This window comes from Lepisosteus platostomus, chromosome 8 (assembly GCF_059453375.1).
Source record: "Lepisosteus platostomus isolate fLepPlt1 chromosome 8, fLepPlt1.hap1, whole genome shotgun sequence".
Taxonomy (NCBI): Eukaryota; Metazoa; Chordata; class Actinopteri; order Semionotiformes; family Lepisosteidae; genus Lepisosteus; species Lepisosteus platostomus.
The window spans coordinates 51522605-51544448 of record NC_142618.1 but is presented as its reverse complement, the minus strand read 5'-3'; the positions used below and the strand labels follow the sequence as shown (position 1 = coordinate 51544448).

The window sequence follows — 21844 nt, the reverse complement described above, 5'->3', positions numbered from 1 at the left end:
GTTAAGACTTCAAAGTGTGCAATTCACAAACAAGTAATGAGCAGTGAGTGAAAAGGACAGTGGCATTGCAGCGCTACAATAGCTAGAAAAAACATAGATGCATTGACGCATTTTGGTTAATGCAGCAGTATACAGTATAAAACACGGGCGCCAGCCTTCGGTTCCCAGAGTCCAGATTCCAGCAGGTTTTCTTCATAAGACAGAAACCGCTCATCATCTGGAGGAAGTGATAAATTGATCCAGTTAAGGTTGAGCTGTACCTATTTATCACTTGTCCACAGCCTTCAACTCTTGACAATTTAAACAGACATAAAAAATCTGCTGGATTCTAGCCCCCAAGGGCTCTGATATAAAACATATTTAAAACTCTGTGGGAACACCTAAAACCTATGATAAATGATGATTGTGCAACACAAAGCCAACAGGAACTGAACAGAGCATTGGAAAGACCCTCGCTGCAGGCATAGACCCCTAGAATGCGCAATAATATACATGTTGCTCAATTTGCTTATTTCAGTAATTAGCACTTTCACCTCTCCCATTTAGCCTCACCTTTGATGGTTTAATATTGTTCCCAATATCAAGAACATCTATATAGCAGCAGCCATCAACCAGAGTCCATTGCTCTTGAGTTGAATTTGCACCTGGGAAGTATGTGGTAGTTCTTAATTCATTGCAATTGGAGCTTAACTACAGTACTAATTAAGTACTGTCCATTCCAGAAGTCCTAAACTGGATAATTTGCATGTAGTCTACTAGCCTTTGTATGCCTCACTTGACTCAGTGTAATTCGGCAAAATTGTTTTACTGTGCTTTGCCAACATTCCCTTCTATAAAATTTGCGTTAGTATAATATTGGATCCTTTCTGTTGCGGCAACACGAGTGCAACTGTATTGCAACGCTGTAACAGCATTTGCTACTGTAGTAACCCCACAATAACATTATGGTGGTTATAATATCTTTATCCAATGGCATTTTATATTGTTTTGACAATATCCTTAAAAGGTCTGCAAAAGTAATGTCTCAAATGAAGAACAGAAATGCTGGTCTGCCTTAGCAGGGCGTCTTCGTTTTTGGTTAGATAATCACTAACATCTACGCCCATCACAAGTTAACCTAATGTACTATAAGTACTGTAAATAGTATTAAAAATAGCTTAGGCATATTCATAAGCAATCAAATGTTTAACAATGATAATACACGGAAATTAATAAATTGTGCTTCCCAGGAAAACGACTGTATAATAAATTATGTACTAGCAATCACCAAATATAATTAAAAAATAAAAAATAATTATACTATGGTCCGACAAACTACCAAAAATATTTTATATTGATGTGGTATCTTCATACACAAATGTCACATATTAATTCTGGGTGGGATAAGAAAATTAATTTCGATGACACTCACGAAACGCGGGGTTCGAACGCTGTCCATATACAATATATGTGCACAGTATATGGTGATAGGTGTCCTCTCCTTCAGGTATTCTTTTAATAATCCAATATAAATTAAACCTATCATAAATGAGTGGAAATAATTAAATGCTAAAGCAACATTTTATAGTTATTCAGTCCGTATTAAAATACAATTATTTTCTACGTTTTTTAGCATAGAAATTATTTAGCTTAGCTATTGCAGTATCAGAGCAGATTGCTAAAGCGTTGTTGTCAGTCAGCTCATTGTAGCACCAAGGGACACAACAAAATTGCCCGTCTTTGAACTTGGTTTCTTGGGAACCACTGCTTATCCATAAAACATGCGTTACAAACGGAAATGTAATTAGTCTCACCACTAAGAACATTAAATACCGGACCAATATACGTCCTTGTCATATTACACGTCTTGAGTCTCCGATGACATTTTCTTGGTTCCATGAACCTGCTGAACAAGATCAAGTCAAAGACAAAGAACTATCTTCTCGCTTGCTGTGGAGTAACTGCAGTTTTAGTAGAGAGCCGGCAATCTGGCGGCAGCTCAATTTAATTGCAATGACAATTATAAGAGTTTATGCTGTATATAACAACAATCCTGACAAGAAGAGAAACATTGCCCATCTGCTGTTCTCAAAAAGATTAACGTTCATATATTATATACACTGAATTTCTGCTGGATACAACAAAACATATACACTTTACTTACAAATCCAGTAGCAAGCCGACGTCTACTTGTTGTACAAATATGATTCATACCTTAATAATGTTAACGTTTTATCTTTACATATTTCTTTAACACATGCCTGAGCTGCCTTTTAATTTTTGTCGCTTTTGAAAGCTTGTGGTTAGAAAACAGTACCCTGATTTAGATGATAATAATAAAGGAAAGGTTTTTTTTTAATCACGTTTTAACTGCTTTGCCTTTTCCCCCCCGATTTTATCAATATATATATTTGTACATATACAGTATATGCACTGTAAATATGTAAGTGCGGACAGTTTGAGAAAAACAATCAAAATGACAACAAGCCGCATTTTCAAGTACTTGTAAATAAACAGCTATATCGATATTAGATACCCCCTGCCTTTTTCCAGTTGTGGTTTATTCCAAAGTCAGTGTGTTAACAGCGCCTGGTCCGCATTTTCATACACCTGCGCTGCGGGAGCAGAGGCGAAGTGTTACATCCAGAAGGAATAGGGTGGACAGCCAACTGCTCTTCATTCTTGGCGTAATTTCTATACCTTGCTAAAGGTAAGCCTGAAAAAACATCTTAGGGACATTATTTTATGTTTAAGTATGCAGAAGAGGAAAAACAATTTTAAATGTTCTTTAGGTATACAGAGCGGTCTACAGCATACATTTGATTTACCTTTTATGGTTTTAAGTTGCAAAGTTTAAATCTATGTATGTTTGGAATTTTATAGTTCAATTTTTCTTTTTATATTTACCTTAGACAAACAACATGTTTTAAGATCTTTCAGATTTCTTTCTTAAAAGTTTTTTTTTCCCCTCCCAAGCCTCTTGATAAATGGGAACAATAAAAGCAAATTGAAGAGTTGAGGTGGGATAACATCAGCGGTAGAATTTAGATTTCAGGAATACAGGAGAGCACACCACAGCTACTGAGTTTATTTAAAGTGAACCAAAACATGTGTTTGTTATTTCAACATGGCAATCAAACTGCGAATTGTCTTCGATATTTTAGAAAGAGAGTGTCTTTTATATTTCTAGTCAGAGACTACAGTACGTTCCGCAACATCTATTATGGGATTCACTTCCATCAAAACCATTAAAAGGTTTTTTTTTGTCCCAAAAAACATTCTTTTTAGTTTTACTTGGATATTTGGAATGGCATTTCTATTACTATTATCTTTACTATGAGAAAGCGTAGTTTAACACCTAAAGCAGTTATACAGTACGCACGGAGCGCAAGAACAGTAAATCTCTAAATCATGCAATGATGTGTGCTGGTGAAATACAGTAGACCGCTTTAACTTTGTTTTAGATTACCTTTCTCCAACTGATTTTGTGATTATTTTATCGAGATGACAATAAAAGATAGCTGTGCCTTACTTTGGTAGAAAGATTCTACATAATCTCCATCGAGCTCTAGAAATTAATCTTTTTAACTAATAATACATTTCCTTTCGCTAGTCTGTGTGCTACGACTTTTAATGACAGAACTTCCTTATTTTATGCTCTCAGATGTATAATTTTGTTTCAGATTGAGGACTTCTTTTATTCTGATAATGAACGAAACAGACCAGTTACAATATTTCTCTGTGTAGATGAATGTCTTACTACCATTGAGATATGGTAGGAATATGTACTGTACCAACTCCTCTTAAACTGATAATCCGAGGGTTATTGCATTAAACAAGACGATGCCAAACAATAGTTTCACTTTGTGTGGTGTTTCTTTTGATTGGGGTTTGAAATAGTTGATAAGGAGAGTTAATGGGACATCCCCACAAAAGTAAGATTATCAATGTGTGCGTGTACTGTACTCCTGTATGAGGGATTGGCTGGTTTGAGTGGGTTCATTATCATTAAAAATAAAGCACATTAAAATGGACATTCTTAAGGAAATTGGTTTATGGAAGGGACCCAAAGTCTTGACATACTGTATTCTTGGATACTATAAGTTAAAAATCAAATTGACTTTTCATTTACAATAGTAGGCCTATGAGACCTGGAAATTTCAAGTGGTTTTATTGTTCTAATGGATTATGTCCAGGAGTTTTGTTTATGTGTATCCTAACCTGGTGTGGTTAATTTGTTGCTTCTAAATACCACACAAATCATCTATAAAGAGTAAAACTAAAAAGATGTCTTCAGATGGCAATATTGTTTTTAACTTTTAACTGACTGTATCTCTTGCGGACACAATAATATTCTTGCCTTAGATTGGTTTTATAGAGTTATCAAGATTCAATTCCATTGATCATGGATGTTAACAGATTTTGTACTTTTTACTCACTCAAATACAATACAATACAAAGCATTTAATGGGAAGCACAGCTTATGTTTTTAATTACTGCAAGTGCCTTGAGGTACATGTAAATTGAACTAATTGAAATTGAAATAATGTATTTAATCTTACATTAGGATAGAACTGTTTACTGTTCTTCTATGTGTTTCGGCTTTCTCATTAATTGCTGTAGTAACAGGCTTTACCGAACAGTTTTTACGGTCTGTCTGGAGTTCCGTCTTTGTGTGTCTGTGTTGGTCTCTGTTTGACTAAGAGATAGACTGCACTGCTCACAAGACAAAGAAGTTTGGTGGCTTTATTTTCCAGTTTAGTGTGTTGCTTTGAGAAATTAACAGGTGTTTGCTTAAAGAAGAAGGAAAATCAACATGGAAGTGAATGATCACACTGTAATATGTTTGTGCAGCACTATTTTCCATATAAACATTGCTCACTGTACCAGCACCAAGGAGCTGAATTCATATCCAGAGCTGTGACATAAAGCATGTTCTATTGGCAAACAGTAACACATTGATCTGGGTAAACAGTCACGGAACTGTTACAAACAGAATTTTGCTCGACTGCTTCTTCATGCTGGCAGAATAAAAGACCAACCAATCTAAACAAAAAGAAAACTCGTGTTCACTACATAAATTAATTTCTTCTCTGTATCAACAAAGCTGTTTTTGAAAATGTGTTTCAGATCATTTCTGTTGTCATCTTTATGGCTTTCATTTATGAAAACATACTTTAATACATCCTAAATCACAGTCATTCTCAGTTTTGAGAATTTGGGGTCTTCTAGAGGAGAGCAGGGAAGATTGTGACACAAACAGCATGATTTTAGTATACGAGTGTGAGAATGTAACAGAGTGACTGTTGGTCTATAACAAAATAGCAGACATGGTAAATGGATTGCTGTCTTATCCAATACGTTTGGACAGCAGTGGGATTACTAAATTCCCCATAATCCATTTCTGGAACAAATTTCCTATTATGTTTAGGTGGCACCTACCTAAGAGCCCAGAGTAACCAGACAAGATAAAAAAGATTGCTAAAAGCAAATAGGAAGAAATAAAATGTAGACCTTATTTTAGTGAAATGTCTTGAGTCATAGGTCAAAGAAGAGAAAAAAAGTTAAAAGGATACTATAAGTGAATAAATGTGTTTTAATATTTATATTGACAGCTCCTCAAAATTGAGGGCAAACATACTGTAAGACAAATTTCATTTTCAATTTTATCCCACACATATTCTGTGAACTCGTATCTGCAGTTAAGTGGTTGGTTGAGAACAAATGTAGCCTTCTTCCACTTGTTGGACTTTTTTTTCGGAAAGGCATTCCTAGTTTGGGTTGTGTTATTTCTTTAAAATGTGAACCAAGTCTAGTCCAGTTTAAATCTACTGACTGGAAATCAACACATTACACAGGTGTAGCTGTCTTTCAAGAAGATGAAGCAAGCTACTTTTCAGAAATGTGTGTGAATATAATATATGTTTATACTGTATATGCAGAATTGCATAACACACTGGGGTATATTTATGCAGGGGACAATAAATAACATCAGTTTCACTGACTTTCAAATGGAACACTTCTGAACTTTAAACCTGATATCTCTTCTTTAGTAGCAGAATCATACCTTAATTATACATCTTTATATTCCGGATCTGTGAATTCATTATACCCCTAGCAGACTCCTTTGTGACCTTACTAATCAGCAATTCAATTGACAAGTAATTTACAAGTCCCTCAAAATGGCAGTGAGTCTTAATCTGTTTTTCACTTTCAGTTTCACAGTCAAATGCACTGGTGCTCTGAAGGAATGGTGATAAAAGTTTGAATAATGAGTCTGTGTACCTTCCCAGCCTCTTTGTATAAAAGATTAATCATTTCTCCACGTTCTATGTGAAAGCAAATAATTTTAAATATCCTCCCATATACTGTATGTTCACACTAAAAGAAATACAAGGTTTCTTTGGGTCCTTAAATTAGAGGCTTTGGAAGTACTTGGAAATGAGTATTTTATTTTAGAGAGTTGAGGGTGCTTCAGTTTTGATGTGAATATATATGTAGGTTTCGTGAAAAGTACTGTAAAAGTATGAGTTTTGAGCTTGTAAGTATTATCAGTCACAGCCTCTGGCCAGAACCTGTAGGGCACTGAGACCTTGTGTCTGTGGAAGATGATGACATCTGAAAAAAGAAGGCAGGTTGGGTGTTTCTTTATGGAAATGTAGGGAGGAATGTGAAAAAGAAATCTCTTGCGTAATCTTTTGCCAGTGCCCAAAAGAAGAAGGTTCATAAATAGCAGGCATCCGGGCATGGGCACTGTGTCAGTCTAAGGGTCTCGTGGGGACGACATGTGTCATTGTCGCATGTCTGTTAAGTGCTCTGTAGAGACGAGTTTATTTCTTTTTGCTCTGTATCCAGTGCCAGTCCCTTTGGGCCTCAAACATTTCAAGAACCCAGTTAAAAAAAAAAAACATTTACCAGGAATTTTCCCTTTTTCAGCCATCACGCATCATTGTGGGGGAACAGATCCTGATAGCTCATTGAGGATTTTGCAGCCAGCCACTGGAAGGGGCTGTATTGTAAACTTGTAAACTTGATGTTAATCTGATGAACTGAGTTGTTTACTTTATTGTCTCGTGTACGTATTTATGTTTCACTGCATAGGCGAGTGCACTTTGGTGAATGAGACATTCAGACCTTAGGAAAATGAGATAGCTGACCTATGGAACTGTAATATCTAAAGACTGTAGAAATAGTACTGTCTGTAATAATCCCACAAATATTCTGAGAAATAGCCCATTGACTGTGGATAATACATTTAGACTTTCATAAATATGCCACAAGTGGTGTAGAGTCATCAATGACACTTAATAGCTGCTACTGTAAGAACGTACAGACACAGCCAGGTTACATCAGTGCCATTTGATGGCTTGTTACTCATAGCAGCATTATGATCTTCTAGAGTGGTCTTGTCAGGTGTCAGTAGCTAAGCAAGGTTTCGCCTGGTGGGTATTTGGATTAGAGATGTCCGAGGTAAGTAAGGTTACGGGAAATGGTGATGGTGGCAGTAGGTGAGCTATGTATGGTGACAGGAAAGACTATTCCGAAGGAGGTGGTGTCCTTAAAGTTCCTATAGCACTTTTCACAAGAATAGTGTTGTTAACCCTAGTATCCTGATTAAATTCCACTGTGGGCCTGAATTATCTGGTATACCTCAAATCTTGTATTAGTTCAATCAATAAAGCAATTTCTCACTTTTCTATCTGATCTGCTGTGTAATGATGGTGTAGAAGACAACCATACAGTAATACAGTCCATCATCCAGCTGGATCTTCATTCCAATGGTGGATGAAGTAGATCCTCTCCTTTGTGTAAAGAAATTTGGGATCCTTTGCGCTGATATTTTTATTGTTGTTGAATCATATTGGTGTGAAGAAGATAAGCCCGGATGTGGCTGGCAATGACACACTGTCGTTATTGCTTATACCAAGAAGGTCACATTGCTTCCATTTGGTTTTCATGGCCTCTTTCATGGAAACCACTACACTGATTGAATCAAGACATGGCAGCTTTCATGAATGACCAAGTATGCTTCTGATCTGCACGTCACATGTTGCTGCAACGATTGTTCCTCCTACAGCAGGTCATCAACTTCAATAGCGTGAAGTATGGTCTTTCAGGGAAACTGCTCCTGTTCAAGGACTGGCTTGGCCAATTCATTGTAAACCTGGTTGGTATTATTCTAGTGACAATGCAGTTAACAGATTGACAAAGAGTTGTTTTGCATGCCTTCAAAACTGTTCACATTGTCGAGTTGTTGTCTTCCCAAATTTATTCGCTTTCAAGCTGTACCTGTCTGTTCATTTACAGTATATGAATGGTTCGTGTTTGTGGGGAATTTCATAGAATACAAAACAGTACTTCATTCATTCTTCCCCTCCGGTATTTATTTGCAGAGAGAAGTTAACGTAGCCTAGTTCCAGTAGTTGGTGATGCATTTGCTGCTAGTTAGTTTTTCTATTCCATCATTATAGGCTAGCCTCCCTAATCAAAAGCTTTATTTTGGCAGGTGATTGTTGGTTATCAATATTCAAAGTGATACCAAACCTTGAAATGAAAACATAGAACAAAACTGAGGCTTGACCTGCCGGATTACAAACAATCTAATTTTTGATCTGTGTTCACGACACACTTTGGCCGTGGAATGGTGAATGAGTCACAGTTCATGACTAAATCCCAACCAATGTATTTGCAGTTTTTTTACACTGTCCTTTTAAGGTCATTTTAACCTTCTTATTGTTTGGATTTATTATAAAATAAAATGTAAAAAGCTCTATTGCCTATGATCTGACTAGTGATGAATGCCATTTCGTGGGTTACAGATTCTTCAAACAACAAGGATTTAAAAGAAAGACAAGGCAGAAATCAGTGTCATGAGCCGCTGGGTTGTTAGGAAGTGAGTGCAGCAGATGTAGAAGTCAGGAAAAAAGAGGAGCTCGGGGAATTTTCTGAGGTAATGGAGTCCAATTCACAACAACCGAAAACAGGCTGAGTTGTAGATAACATTTACTTGTACAAATAATAGTGAAACATGTTTTTTTAATATGATACATTATCATTATCTTTAGGAGCCTCTGACCATCTCTTTCATCTGAAAACCATGGCAGGCACTGCTGATTTTATATATACTAAGTTTCACTAGTGGACTGATAAGATCAATGATAAGATCAACTTTATATAAAAGTCCATTTTATGTACCCAACAAAGAGTCTGGGTTGCTATGAATGCGTCTGGGTATTACTATTGCTCTCCAATCATGAGGTTGCACCTCACAGAATTGAATAAGTATAGTAACAATTCTTATTAATATACTTTATATATGAAATCCCACACATTCATATAATAGAAATAATAAAGAGAAATGTTATTGCTTCATTTAAGGCTGAAAGATTTCACCTCAGTTACTCAGTTTTTGTGAGAATATTCTGATAGACATTTACTTTTAGCTCTCAGAGAAAATAGATGTCTTTCTGTAATGTGGTTTGGAGATGTTGGGGGTTATTCATAAAATCGCCTGTTTTCCCATTATGTTAAAGCCTGCAATCAACTTGTAGTGCCTTTTTCTGATTCATAAATAGGGTTTACTGGCTGGGTAATAACATTATCACGATGTGAGGCAATTCTGTCTGTTTTTTCTTATTTACATGCTTTGGAAGTGGTTCATGAAATTGATGGTAAATATCTTTTACTGCTATAAGAAATACTGAACTAATGGTAGTCGTAGAATAGGCTTGTAAAGTTTTAAGCTGCTTCATTCTGTTTTCACTTGAATTGTGTGTTAATCTCTGGCGTCTGTAGAGTGGGTACCAAAAACTACCTTGACTTTGAAATTACCAGCAGTTTGAGTTTAAGGTCAGGGGAAAGGGGATCGATCTTTCAACTCAATTTTTGAGTTCAAACAGAATCCAAATGATAATTTTGTTTTTGTTTACCGAACATGACCCAAAACAAAGGCTTCGTTTCAACAAACAGAACAACTTGACTTCTCTCTGGACGGAGAAATAAAGACTAAAGCTTTTTTCTGAATTCTGCAATACCAGTGCTCACAAAATGTACCAGTGCTCCACGTCTCTGTGAGATTACAGTCTGAGACAATTTTTTCTTAAGAAATTGATTGCATGTTTTTGTTGTTTTCATTGTTAGCATTTGTGACTGAAATCTACCCAACCATTACTGATATGCCTGTTGCATTTGGCATGTTTTCCATATTATTGATCAGTTTGTTGTTGAAACATCTTCGAGACAAGTGGTCTTGGAGAGCCATTTAGTAATTTCTTCAAACTTAAGCTCTTGTTTTAAAAGGCTTGAGAAATCCTCCTGGGTTGCAGCTTTTCAGGATCACTGTAGTGCACCAATGCTTCAGATGAGAAATTCCGATTACTATGCTCTTAACCTAAAGCTACAATGGGGAAAAAATTACAAATTTTCCTTTGTGTGACATTAAAGGTTTAAAGAGCTCAGTATAATGACACATTAGAACAGTAGGTACAGGTATTAGATTTAACTGATGAAGTCTGTTACTGAAAAAAAATATCTTGAATATATGAATGCCAGACAGCAGGGATTCTGTCTTTGTTATATCAATCCCAAGTCTGTTAAAGAAAAAAAAAAGCCTAAACCATTATATAAATTAGTATTAATTGTGTTGTTTTTATCAAGAATTTCCCTTCATTTCATGTTCTATTCAGAATTAGCCTTTGGTGCTCTTCTAATTTAAAATTCTGATGAAATCCTGCTCTGTTCTGAAGGGACAGGAGACAGACATACTCTGAGACACGGGCTCAGCCCATTCACACTGCAAGCCTGACCAGAAACAGTGGAGCTGAAGTGTCAATCTTGCATGGGGTTAAGAAAGTTTTGGTAAGCTGTTCACGATGTGTAAACAGTGCTCGATTGCTGGCAAACCTTGGTTCCCGTGATGGGAAAAGAGGCCATCGTGAGCAGGTTCACCTCCCCTTACCTTGAAATTGCAGACATCGACATATGACTATGAAATCAGTTTAATGTGTTTGAAGTGGCATAGAGAGCATTACTCTGTGCCAGATCTCATTGTGTGTGCATGCCTCTGTGACCAATAATACTCCCGTTCTGCTTCCATTATGGCAATATACAGCAATTGTCTTGTCAAAGCAACGGCGAGGGCTTTTGGACAAGAATCATTGTTCCTAACCTGCACTGGAATTGGGTGATCCCTGGTACACAGCTAACCAACTTGCTGTCTTTCCAATCCAATGTTCTGCAGAATTTTCATACACCTATCTCCTTAATAACTCGCTTCTACATTAACGGGACTTGTTGGACATTTATTGTGCCTGTTATGAATTCACACTAGATTGAATTGGAATTTACATCTTAATAAGACCTGCCTTAACCAACCCCTCTGTATCCCACAGATCTACTGTATGGCCAAATTCTGTAGGCAATAGCACATTTTGAATACAACGGGTTGATTTTGAACCTACTGTATAGCCTGCTATCTGATGAGATAGGGCTAGCAGTACACGTGTTTTTTAGAATACAAATCTTTGTATATGTTCCACATGGGTCGATACTAGAGAAATACAGTGTATTGAATGGTCGTTTTAAATAGGAAGATACTGATGACATAAATCAAGTTGAAGTAGAAAGGTGCTCAATAGTGAGCAATCTCAATGTTAAGAGCTTAAACCACATAAATCAATAGGGTCAGATAATACCTTTCAAATTGGTCTCAAACACATGACGGATGTTCTTCATAAACCTCTCATGATATTTCTGATTATTTTCCCTCAAAATAATTCAAGGTTAAACAAAAGGCAGGAGAGCTGAAGGAATGTCATATACAGTAGGTATTCCAAATTCTTCCATTGATAAAAGTATCCCAGTTGCTTACTTTATCGTCAGAAGTGAAACAAGAGCACAAGGGTATAATTGAAAGTTTAAAGAAAATGTTCTTAGGACTCCAGGCAGTAGGCGCTGTTTTATACAGTGGCTTGAAGCTGGTTTCTGGGGATCCTTCGAGAAACAGTTATACAGTATGTCATCCTTGAATCAATAAGCTACTAGCAACCAAATGAGCACATGAGACCAAAATAAACCTCCTCTTGCTTGTAGCTTTCATATGCTGTAAAAAACAGAGAAGTCTGCTCCCCCCTACACCCCTGCGCTATGATAAAGTTATTGCGTGTGCACAACATGCGAGCTCACTGAATGAACAACAGCTACTTCTTCGGGGCAGTGAGAGGTTTTATAAGCATGAATGGGTGTCTTTTGAGGACAGGTCTTCAGGCTGTCGGTCCTTTGTCTTTTTAATGTCAAGCGTTTAGAAGCTGCAGACTTTCCTTCAGGCAATTTTATGATAACAGTGATTTGCAGTGTACTGAATCTGATGTGGTTAGAGTCTGATACTTGCAAAGCATTGCTCTGTTTTTTTTTCTGGCAGGGGAATTCTGTCTTATGCCTCCTGCAGTCCACTATTGATTGTTGTACTTTAAACTACTCGTATAACAGCTTGTTTGATTACATGTGTGTTTATAGCATTGACTGGATATATTTTATGAACAAAATAAAATAACTGCCTCCCTTTTTCAGTCCAAGGTTTATTGCTGTTGATTGTTAATTATGGGTGGCACAGTAGTGCACTGTTTAGAATTACTGCCTCTCAGTGCTGGGGCCCTGGGTTTAACTTCAGACCTGAGTGCTATCTGTATGGAGTTTGTATCTTCTCCCTGTGTTTGTATGCTGTTCTTCTGGGTGCTCTGGTTAACTCCGACAATCCAAAGACATAGTGGTAGGTTAACGGGCTTCAGGGGAAATTGACGAGTGCGAGTGTGTGCATGTCTGTGTTTACTCTGTGATCAACTGGCATCCTATCCAGGACATACCCTGCCTTATGCCCGTTGCTTGTTAGGATAGGCTCCAGCTCCCCTGCAAACCCAGATTTGAAAAAGTGGTTAGAAAATGTGTGGGTGGATCATTTCTTATCATTATTTAGAAAATACCAATCCAAAGACTAAAAGTAAACCCGAATTCACTGTTGGTGCCAGAGTCACAACAGAGAATGCATTAGTCAGATTGCCCATGGATGGTCAAGCTTGCTCTGCAGAATCTGGGCATACAGTACTCAGACATGCATTTACACACCTACTAATACAGTATAAGGGAGTGGATGTCATTAACATCGCTCAGATGCAATGCTGCGTTTAATTAAATGTTTGTCTATTCTTTTTCTAAATTAGAGGGATTAAAACATGAATCTGATATATTTACCACATTTTTAGTTATGAAAATCATCCATAGTACTCCAAATTGTATTCTTATTCCTGCAAACATATTCTTTAGAGGAATGTATATTAAGATTTCTTAATGATAAATTACAAGTATCCACCTGTGATGGATAATGGAAATTTTCCAAAGACAGGTGCACTTGTAGCTGGCAAACAGAATAGTAGCAGCTAACATTTTAATTTCAAAATTATCCAAGTAGAACCTACCTTTTAAGATTTGTACCCTTAGCTCAAAACCAGAAAATGTATGAATACGAATAAGAAAAGGAAACTAAAAATGAGTGGTAAATTACTATTATTTGCTGCTTTGAGAAAAATGTTCTCTCTAATGAGAATATTTTGCTGTAAAATGTCCATGTATATTCTTTGTAATTGCTTCTATAATTGTTACATTGTAAATCACTCAGTGTGAAGGTAAAATCATGGAAGCATTTGGCCAAATTGTGTAGAAGTTGGATAGTTCAACACTCCATCTTAAGATACATTATGTTCCTCAGGAAATTTAATCCAGAGTTATCCATAGTTTAGGGACACAGAATACAATGTCCAGTATCTTTACTTATGAAGATGAGTTAATATTTAAAAATAATGGCTTCATATTAGTAATGAAATGCAACTAAACAGCATAGGCAAAAAACATGAATATCATAATCCTTTGAGTTCTGCATCATTTCAAAATAAACAGTATTCTTTTAATTACAGGTTTATATTGTGTCTACACTCCAAGTCAGAATAAAGTATGTGAATTGGCATGGAATTGAAGATAATGTTATACAGATCTCTAAGGAACATAACTTACACTTGTGTTAATTCTATGCTTTCCACTCAGAATTAATTAAGAATTTGCTAGCTGTTTCGTAAAATCCAAAATGCAAGGAAAATACATTACTTTCAGGGTAGTGCTAAAATATACTCTGAGTGATTAGCAGTTAGAAATACACAATTTAAGTGAAAACATAATTTATCGTTTTAAAGTGATTTCCATTCGCTTGAATTGATGATGATGAACACAATCTCCACAATCAACACAATAATAAACAGAGTTTAATGACAGGAAATTGATTCCAGTTGTCAGATCACGTATACGCATACCTTAGCTTTGTGCAACAACCTGAAACTTTCAGGTACCATAAATAATGGTAGAGCCATTGTCTTCAATTCCTTCACTCATTTTATTTTTAGCCCTCACTTTAAAGGATATTTAGACTTACGCATACGTTTGCTTCATATTGCCTATTTATACTCATATGCCCCTATGTACTCATATGCTTTTATGTTGGGAGACTATGGAGACCATCCAGAAAGTGTTACATAATTTCTCAAAGACCATTTTCTGCTAGCATATGATGAGCAGTCTGAAGCATTTCTTTGGTGGAGTAGAACTTGACAAGCTGCAAGGTTATGAAAATAAAACTGGAAGATATATCAATGCTAGTCTTTTTAAATTCCCCCACTGCATGTATAGTTTTTTTGGCACTTACAGTACATGAAATCCATTTGCCAGACTGTGCAGTACCACGTGTCACCCCCTCTGTACTTGTACAGGATAGTGGAACTGGACTTTGTAAGGAACAAGATATTATTTTATCGTATTTCTAAATGCTAGAAAACATTTAGCTGCTGTATGTAAGGTATATCTTACACATAAGAGTGTCAGAACTGTGTTGTCGATTGTCAAATGCGCTACACGTAGACATCCACATACAGTAAATAATGCTGAAACTAGAGAAAATGACATTTGGAGAAAGGAAGTCACAGTGATAGAAAGGCCCAAGGCTTTTCAGAAAGCTTCAATTAAAAGCGAGGGTAGAGCATTACATGGATTTTAGTTATAACAGACTTTTAAAGCATCAAGGGATTAAAATGTCAGTAAGTCCCTTAACCACAATTGGTTTTAAGTGAGAGAGGAAACAGTCTGTTGCAATTTTTACTAGACTCAGAATTGCTAAAATATGACCAAATCACCTTCGCCTGCCATGGACTTACAAAGAGAGGTTTCAAAAGCATATCTTCTGGGATTACTGTGAGACTTCTTTTATAACTTCTGTGTTTACCTTTACTGATGTGGTACAGTATCTTTAAATCCTTTTAACGGCAATCTGGACTGTGTATCCAAAGTATGTGATGTCTTTTGACATTATGATCTAAGCCTGTGCATTGTACCTTTGGTTATTTCCCACATTCTCTTTCATAAACAGTACTTGAGGAATAATGTTTTTAATCAAAATGTACAGATAAAACAGGTTTCACTTTTGTTCCAAACAATAACAATTATTTTAGGCATACAAATGTGAATTAAAATAAAACTTGCTGTTCAGGATGTGGACATAGATTGAGCCCCATGGTTTTGCTGAAGGCAGTCTGAACTGGAGTTGTATCGGGCAACTGGGATTTCACAAGTGGGGATGCAGATTGGAGCTGAATAGGCTTCATTTGTCTAGTGTGTAGTGCATCTGATGGAGCTTCTTTTACATTCCCCCTGCTGCTCAGAATCACCCATTTCAAAGGATGCATGGGTTACATGTGCATTGACTTCATTTTCTGTATGCTAGCGGAGGGATTGTACCAGTTAGCTGAGTTCATTAAGAACTCACTTAAAATGGGCCATAAAATGGAGCAATAAAACTTCTGGATGATTCAATTAAATTAAAAATTGAAATATACTGTAGGTGTTCATATCATGGTCCTTGAGCATTATGTCTTATAGAACCTCAATAAAAAGGTCAAATAGTCCAACACTAAACTAAATATCGCGTTTATTTTCAAATACAAATCACTAACAATGGCACTGTGTGACACTGAATAATGTACTGCACTAATATAGGAACAAGTAATAGGTTTATTCCATGCTGAAAAAAAGAAGAAAGAGAACACAACGTTTCAGCCGTGGAGCCTTCTTCAGGTTCCTCACACCTGAAGAAGGCTCCACGGCCGAAACGTTGTGTTCTCTTTCTTCTTTTCTTCAGCATGGAATATACCTATTACTTGTTCCTTTGCAGCCTACGCATGCTGACGCAGCTACCCACCTGAACCACTATGCACCAATATATGTAGTTTCTTAACAAACTTACTAAAACATAGCTAAAAAAGGCCTCCATGCCTTCACATTATGCATGCCACCTGTTTTTCCCCTCACAATCTGTTTCCTCTTGGAGCCTGAACATTGCAAGAATCTTTTCATTTTTCACTCTTTTATCATTCTGGGAAATTCTGAGGCTTTTCGAATTTTATCTTTTCCCATCATAACAGCTCCTCAAGGATGTCATTCCTGTTTCATTTCATATTGCCACATATACACTGGACCTAACAGAAACTGAATCACTGATTAGGAATTTCTAAGTCTAGGACTCTAAAACAATAGGATGGTATATACTTTACCCTGTTTCTGTCTACGTTTTGATATATTTGTTGCATAGGCTTTCAAACTCACCAGATCTACACTCTCTCAGATTATATGGGCGAAAGAACAGAGTATTGTAGGTCCCGAAAGGGAAGTGTGTACTCTTTTACAAGAAGCAATAGTTTCATCAAGAAAATATTACTGGGGCAAAACACTAGCCTGTTTGCTGGTGTTTTGAAACGGAATATAGACTTTTGTTTTAGCCAACGACTCGTGTAATTTTCCAGTCTTATAATTTTTCATAAGATTTGAAGCTGAGCCCATTATTTTAATTGTGAAGATGGAGGCATGGTATTTAGCATGACTGCCTCACAGCACTGGGACCCTGGATTCAATTCTGGACCTGGGCTGCTATCTATGTGAAATTTGTATGTTCTCCACTTGTTAGTTTCGGTTTCACCCCACAGTCCAAAGGCATGGTAGGGTAACAGGAGGTTAGGTTCTGGGAAAACTGGCCTTGGTGTGAGTGAGTGTATGTTTGTATCTGTAAGAGCCCAGTGATGGATTGGCATCCAGTCCAGGGTGTATCCTGCCTTGTGCCCATTGCTTGCTGGGATAGGCATTGTCTCCTCAGCTACTCTTTATTGGATAAAGCAGTTGTACATTCATGTGTTTTGTAACATATTTCTTAGTTTCTGAACTGTTTGAAATTAATTCCAAGCCACTATAAAGCCCTTCTCCTGGGGGTGTCCTATACTGTAGATCATTCGCGTGTCTTTGATCGATCCCATGTTTCTGTGAAGCCTCCATAATGGGCATACACTAGAGCTGCTGTTGTTAACACGTACTTCCAGTGCTTCAGCAAATCAGCTAGGTCAGCACAACAGAAAGGTTGCAAGCAAGAACAAGCAGCTAAGACTATCATTCATCTTTAGTTGCTTCGCAGAATCAATACTAATGGATCTGTACAACACCAACCCATAATCAAAGCATATGTGACATGCACTACATCGACAATTCTATGTACAGTAAATTCTGAAATAAAATAAAAAACGTGAAAGAGTGTAAAGAGTAAACCCTGTATCCATCTTAAAAAATCATGTATGACTGTTGAGAGCTGAGATATTCAATCTGAACATGGCAAGCACTCAGCTATTGACTCAGCTCTCTGGTCCCCAAAGACCTGTTTTTCATCTGACTTTATACTCCGTTCTAATATTAAAAAAATAATCGCTGCCCTTAAAGGGTGTATTCCGTTTTATTGAGCACACAGGGTATGTTGTGTTGTAAAGTTTCGACATTAGATAGATATATATCTGAACTATTTTTATTGTTTTTGTTAACACTGAGTTAAATCAGCAGCTGGTTTCTGTAGTTATGTGACGATATCGAATATACTGTATATGTGAACCTGCCTGAGCAGCTGAAGACACCTAGCTTTTTTTTTTCACACCTGGAATGTTCTGCCATTGCCAGAAATAAACATTTAAAGAGAAAGAAAATAAACTAAATCTAGTCTTCCCTTGGAGGTCTAATACATGGCTCTGTGTTATTCATTAGCATGGGTACCAGGCCATGATGATATTTGCACTATGTTGGCAAGACCCTGATTCCCACTGGTTAACATAAGTCACAGAACAGAATGAATATGTATCACAGGCTGCATCTGTTAGTTCACAGACACATCTTTCATCATGGTCCATGTGGCCATGGGCTGGTGCCCCCCTGAATGTGTTAAAGGGAAGCACATATTTGTTTGATTCATTAAGTGGAGGACTGACTCTGTGACAGATGTCAGAGTGAATGCAGTAGACATTAAGATATAATTCCATTTAAAGCACTGCAAGTGATTAGTTCATTGTAAAGCCGAAGGAAATAGACAATGGTACCTCAATAGTAATACACAAGGCAAAACACAGTGGAAACTGACTAAACTAGAAATTCGTAGACTTGGCAAGAAATTGTGAAATCATAAAACAATACTCAAAATACTCACAATTTCTCTGAGCTCCCCACTGCCAATAAGAACACCCCCAGTTTTTTTTTTCTCCAGTATTGACAGATTACTATCACCTTAGAGGGTTCTTATGTTCATCTGATGCTCAGTGTCAGGATGTAATGGATCCTGATTCCACAGGATCCTTGTATAGTAGCTGTGACATAGGAACATGCAGTGCTTTGCTATTCTGCTTTTTGTTGCTTTAAGTCTTACAGTCATTACACATTGAAGTACCAATTAATATTGCATAATTAATCCAACCCCCTGCTGTGGAAAACCTAAATACTTTTAGGCACACACATTTACCTTAATAAGCCACACAATAAATTAAAAAATCACTTTTCAGCAGACACAAAATGATACAAAGCTCAAGGTCAAAACTAAATTGGCTTAAGCACAAGTGAATGGCCTTTAGTGTCATAGTCAAAGTCCTGATGTGAATATTATTGTGAATCTGTGAAGAAACCCAAAAGCTGCTGTCATACGCAGTCCCCAATCAACTTGAGAGAAGCAAAGCAGATCTGACAAGAAAGATAAGCAAAAATCACACCACGCTGGTGTGCAACCTTGGTAGAGAGTTATCTAAAAAGATTTACGGCTGTAATTGCTACCACAGGTGCTTCCATCAAATATTGAGGTTGTTGGTCCTATGCAATTACGTTGAGCAATGGATTTTTACCAGTTGCCAGTTTACCAGTTTCTCCAGTCCACCCAGTTGTGGAAGTGAGGACCATCATTGCTGGGGTGAAACCCTTGTGACGGACAGGCGCCCCATCCAGGAGAGAGCATCACAGTTTATTCTAATCCGTTTTACCACAGAACCTATGATGGGCTCTTGCTGCTGTGGTTCTGGTAGGGACTTAACCTTCTTATTCTTTTGAATGTCCAGTGCTATACCTACATGTAATGTATTGCAGTTGCACATTTTTGACAAACAAAAGTACGTTTTGTAAAACATTTCTTTCATTGAATTATGCAAATACATAATTAGTAATTAAACACATCTAAAGTGCCTCTTTACAATCTAATATTAAGCATCGGCTCCATTAAACTGCATACTTTGTTGTGTTAAAAATAAAAATGTTTTCTGAGAAAAATCTTTAATGTGGTAAAAGCGTTACACGTGTTAATCCATGTTTGAAACTATGCTGATAAGATCATATTCTTCCTTGTTTTCTTCAAAAATATGGAACAAATAAACGATGGAATCCCCATAAGGATCAATATTTCCTTGGTAATTTGATTTCTCAAACAGCAGGATAATTAAAAATGCATTTCTGTGTTTCAAAGTGCATCGATTGTTGCAGTGAGCCATTGCTCACTTCAAAATTGCCATTAACCTTGGCTAATAAAGTGCCATAATTGAAAATGACCTAAATACTTACATCTACCAGGACAACTGCAAGTTCCTGCTGATAAATGAAAAGCTGCCACCTGAATTCATGCTGGGCAAAAAACAGCAGCCATCACTTCAGCTCTTAATTGAAAGAAAGAGATCAAAGTCCTCCACTGCAACAAGATCCGCATTTGCAACAAATAGGGGATTTCTAAGAAACAGAAAACATGGTATACACCTGTTGCAGTGTTTGCTAATTCCAACTCTTCAATCTCACTATTTATGAAGCACCAGACCTTTACTAATAATCACTAATTTCCTACCTGGTCCTGTTTGACCAGAGGTGACTCTTGGTAACAAACATCCCTGATGCAGCATCAGCTGGGTTTGCTATTTTCTCTCTCATATCTTACCAGCCATCTGTTTGCTCAAAGAGTACTTGGGACTCACCCTGTGACATCTAGACCTGTGGTAGGAGATATGTTGCTGCCTTTCTAGGTGATGCCCCAGTCCTTCAAGTGCTAACAGCTCCAGTAGGCCCGGGTTCAGCAGGACAGCCCTAGTTTCTCGGCCCCATAATTCATCACTACTGGGGCCAGCAAATTAACTACTGTACCACCAGCCCACCTGTCTAGAATCCATGATGCCCTTCAGTTCCACAGGCATGTAAGCCAGCCCAATCTACAGTATTACTGAAAGAGCTGTCCTCTTCTGGAGCCTCGAAGGTACTCATTAACAGATAAGGCAATTGATACATTACAGAAACTGGGGTCTAGCATTCACTTTGTTATTTATTGCTTTTTGAATACAGATCAGTTCTGCTATAATGCAATAGTTGTGTTCCCAAGAACCCCAGTGTCGTGGAAAACCCATGTTATAATAACCATTGATTCCATTGGGAATGAAGGGCTTAGGAGGAATTGAGATAACCCAGAGAGAAATCATCATGATTGAAGATTAAACAATTTTCAATATAACTATTAGTTCTTATGTGATCATTTATTAATTGCTCATGGCCATGAAAACATTGAAAAGAAGTGTGTGAGACATATACAGATACTGTACTTGTCAGCCTTTGTTGTTAGGCAACAGGAAAGGTAACAGTGGAGGAGGGGGAAGAGAGTGAGTGATAAAGATGAAAAGTGAAAACCTTTTTAATTCAGTTTTTTTTTAAATGTGCAGAAATATTTCCAAAATGGGATTTTACATTGAGGTTCGATTCTGGGTGGAGTAGGAACTGTTCATTCCTACACGTACTGTATGACTGACTAGTTTGAAATTGTCCGAGGTTAAAATCAGTCACACTCGTATTGTAAAGAGCAGTGGTAGTAATAAATTCATCGCTTTATATACACTTTTGTGCTGTGTAGTTTCAGCTGGCCCTTCTAGTTCGCGGTACCGTTTTTGATTGCGTACATGAGCTGGTACTTATGCGTGCCACTTGCTGTCACAAACTCTTTCAGTCTCACACGGTTGTGCTAGGTTGATTGGTTCAAATCCATCTGAGTGGTTTGCAGGCCGGCAGCCGGCACTGCTACAAAAGATAAGAGCTGAGGACCCAGAGCAGAAAGCAATCCAGAGATGGAACTCGTGGCCAGGCTAGGGTCAGAGAGGTAGAGTCCAGCGGCCGGTAGTTAGAGGGCTGAGACAGACTCGTGGACTCAGGAAACAGGTGGGGGTCAGGCCAGAGGGTTCTACAGGACGCAGTCCAGGAGACGGGAATCAGAGTCGATACCAAAACTGGGTCGTAAGCCAAGAAGGAGAGGAAAAAACACAGAGAGAACTCAGGGGGAAGAAGAGGCTCTGATGAGTGTGACCCCAATACGGAGCAGGGAGATGAGCGTGAGGTACTGTAGGTGAAAGTAGCCAGGAGGAGGGGATGTGTCTGACTGCTGAACTGTCAACGTTTTATTATTGTTAATTTCTTA

The 21844-nt window shown here is 37.5% G+C and overlaps 1 protein-coding gene across 1 annotated transcript in view; it reads left to right on the top strand.

Annotated features, from left to right (window-relative positions):
• The first annotated feature begins 2590 nt into the window (after nucleotides 1-2590).
• Nucleotides 2591-21844, top strand: part of LOC148657500 (5-hydroxytryptamine receptor 5A-like) — a 32186-nt gene continuing 12932 nt past the window's right edge. The window contains exon 1 of the mRNA XM_088643864.1: nucleotides 2591-2689. The gene's annotated coding sequence lies outside the window, so the exon portion shown is untranslated. The remainder of the gene's footprint in view (nucleotides 2690-21844) is intronic.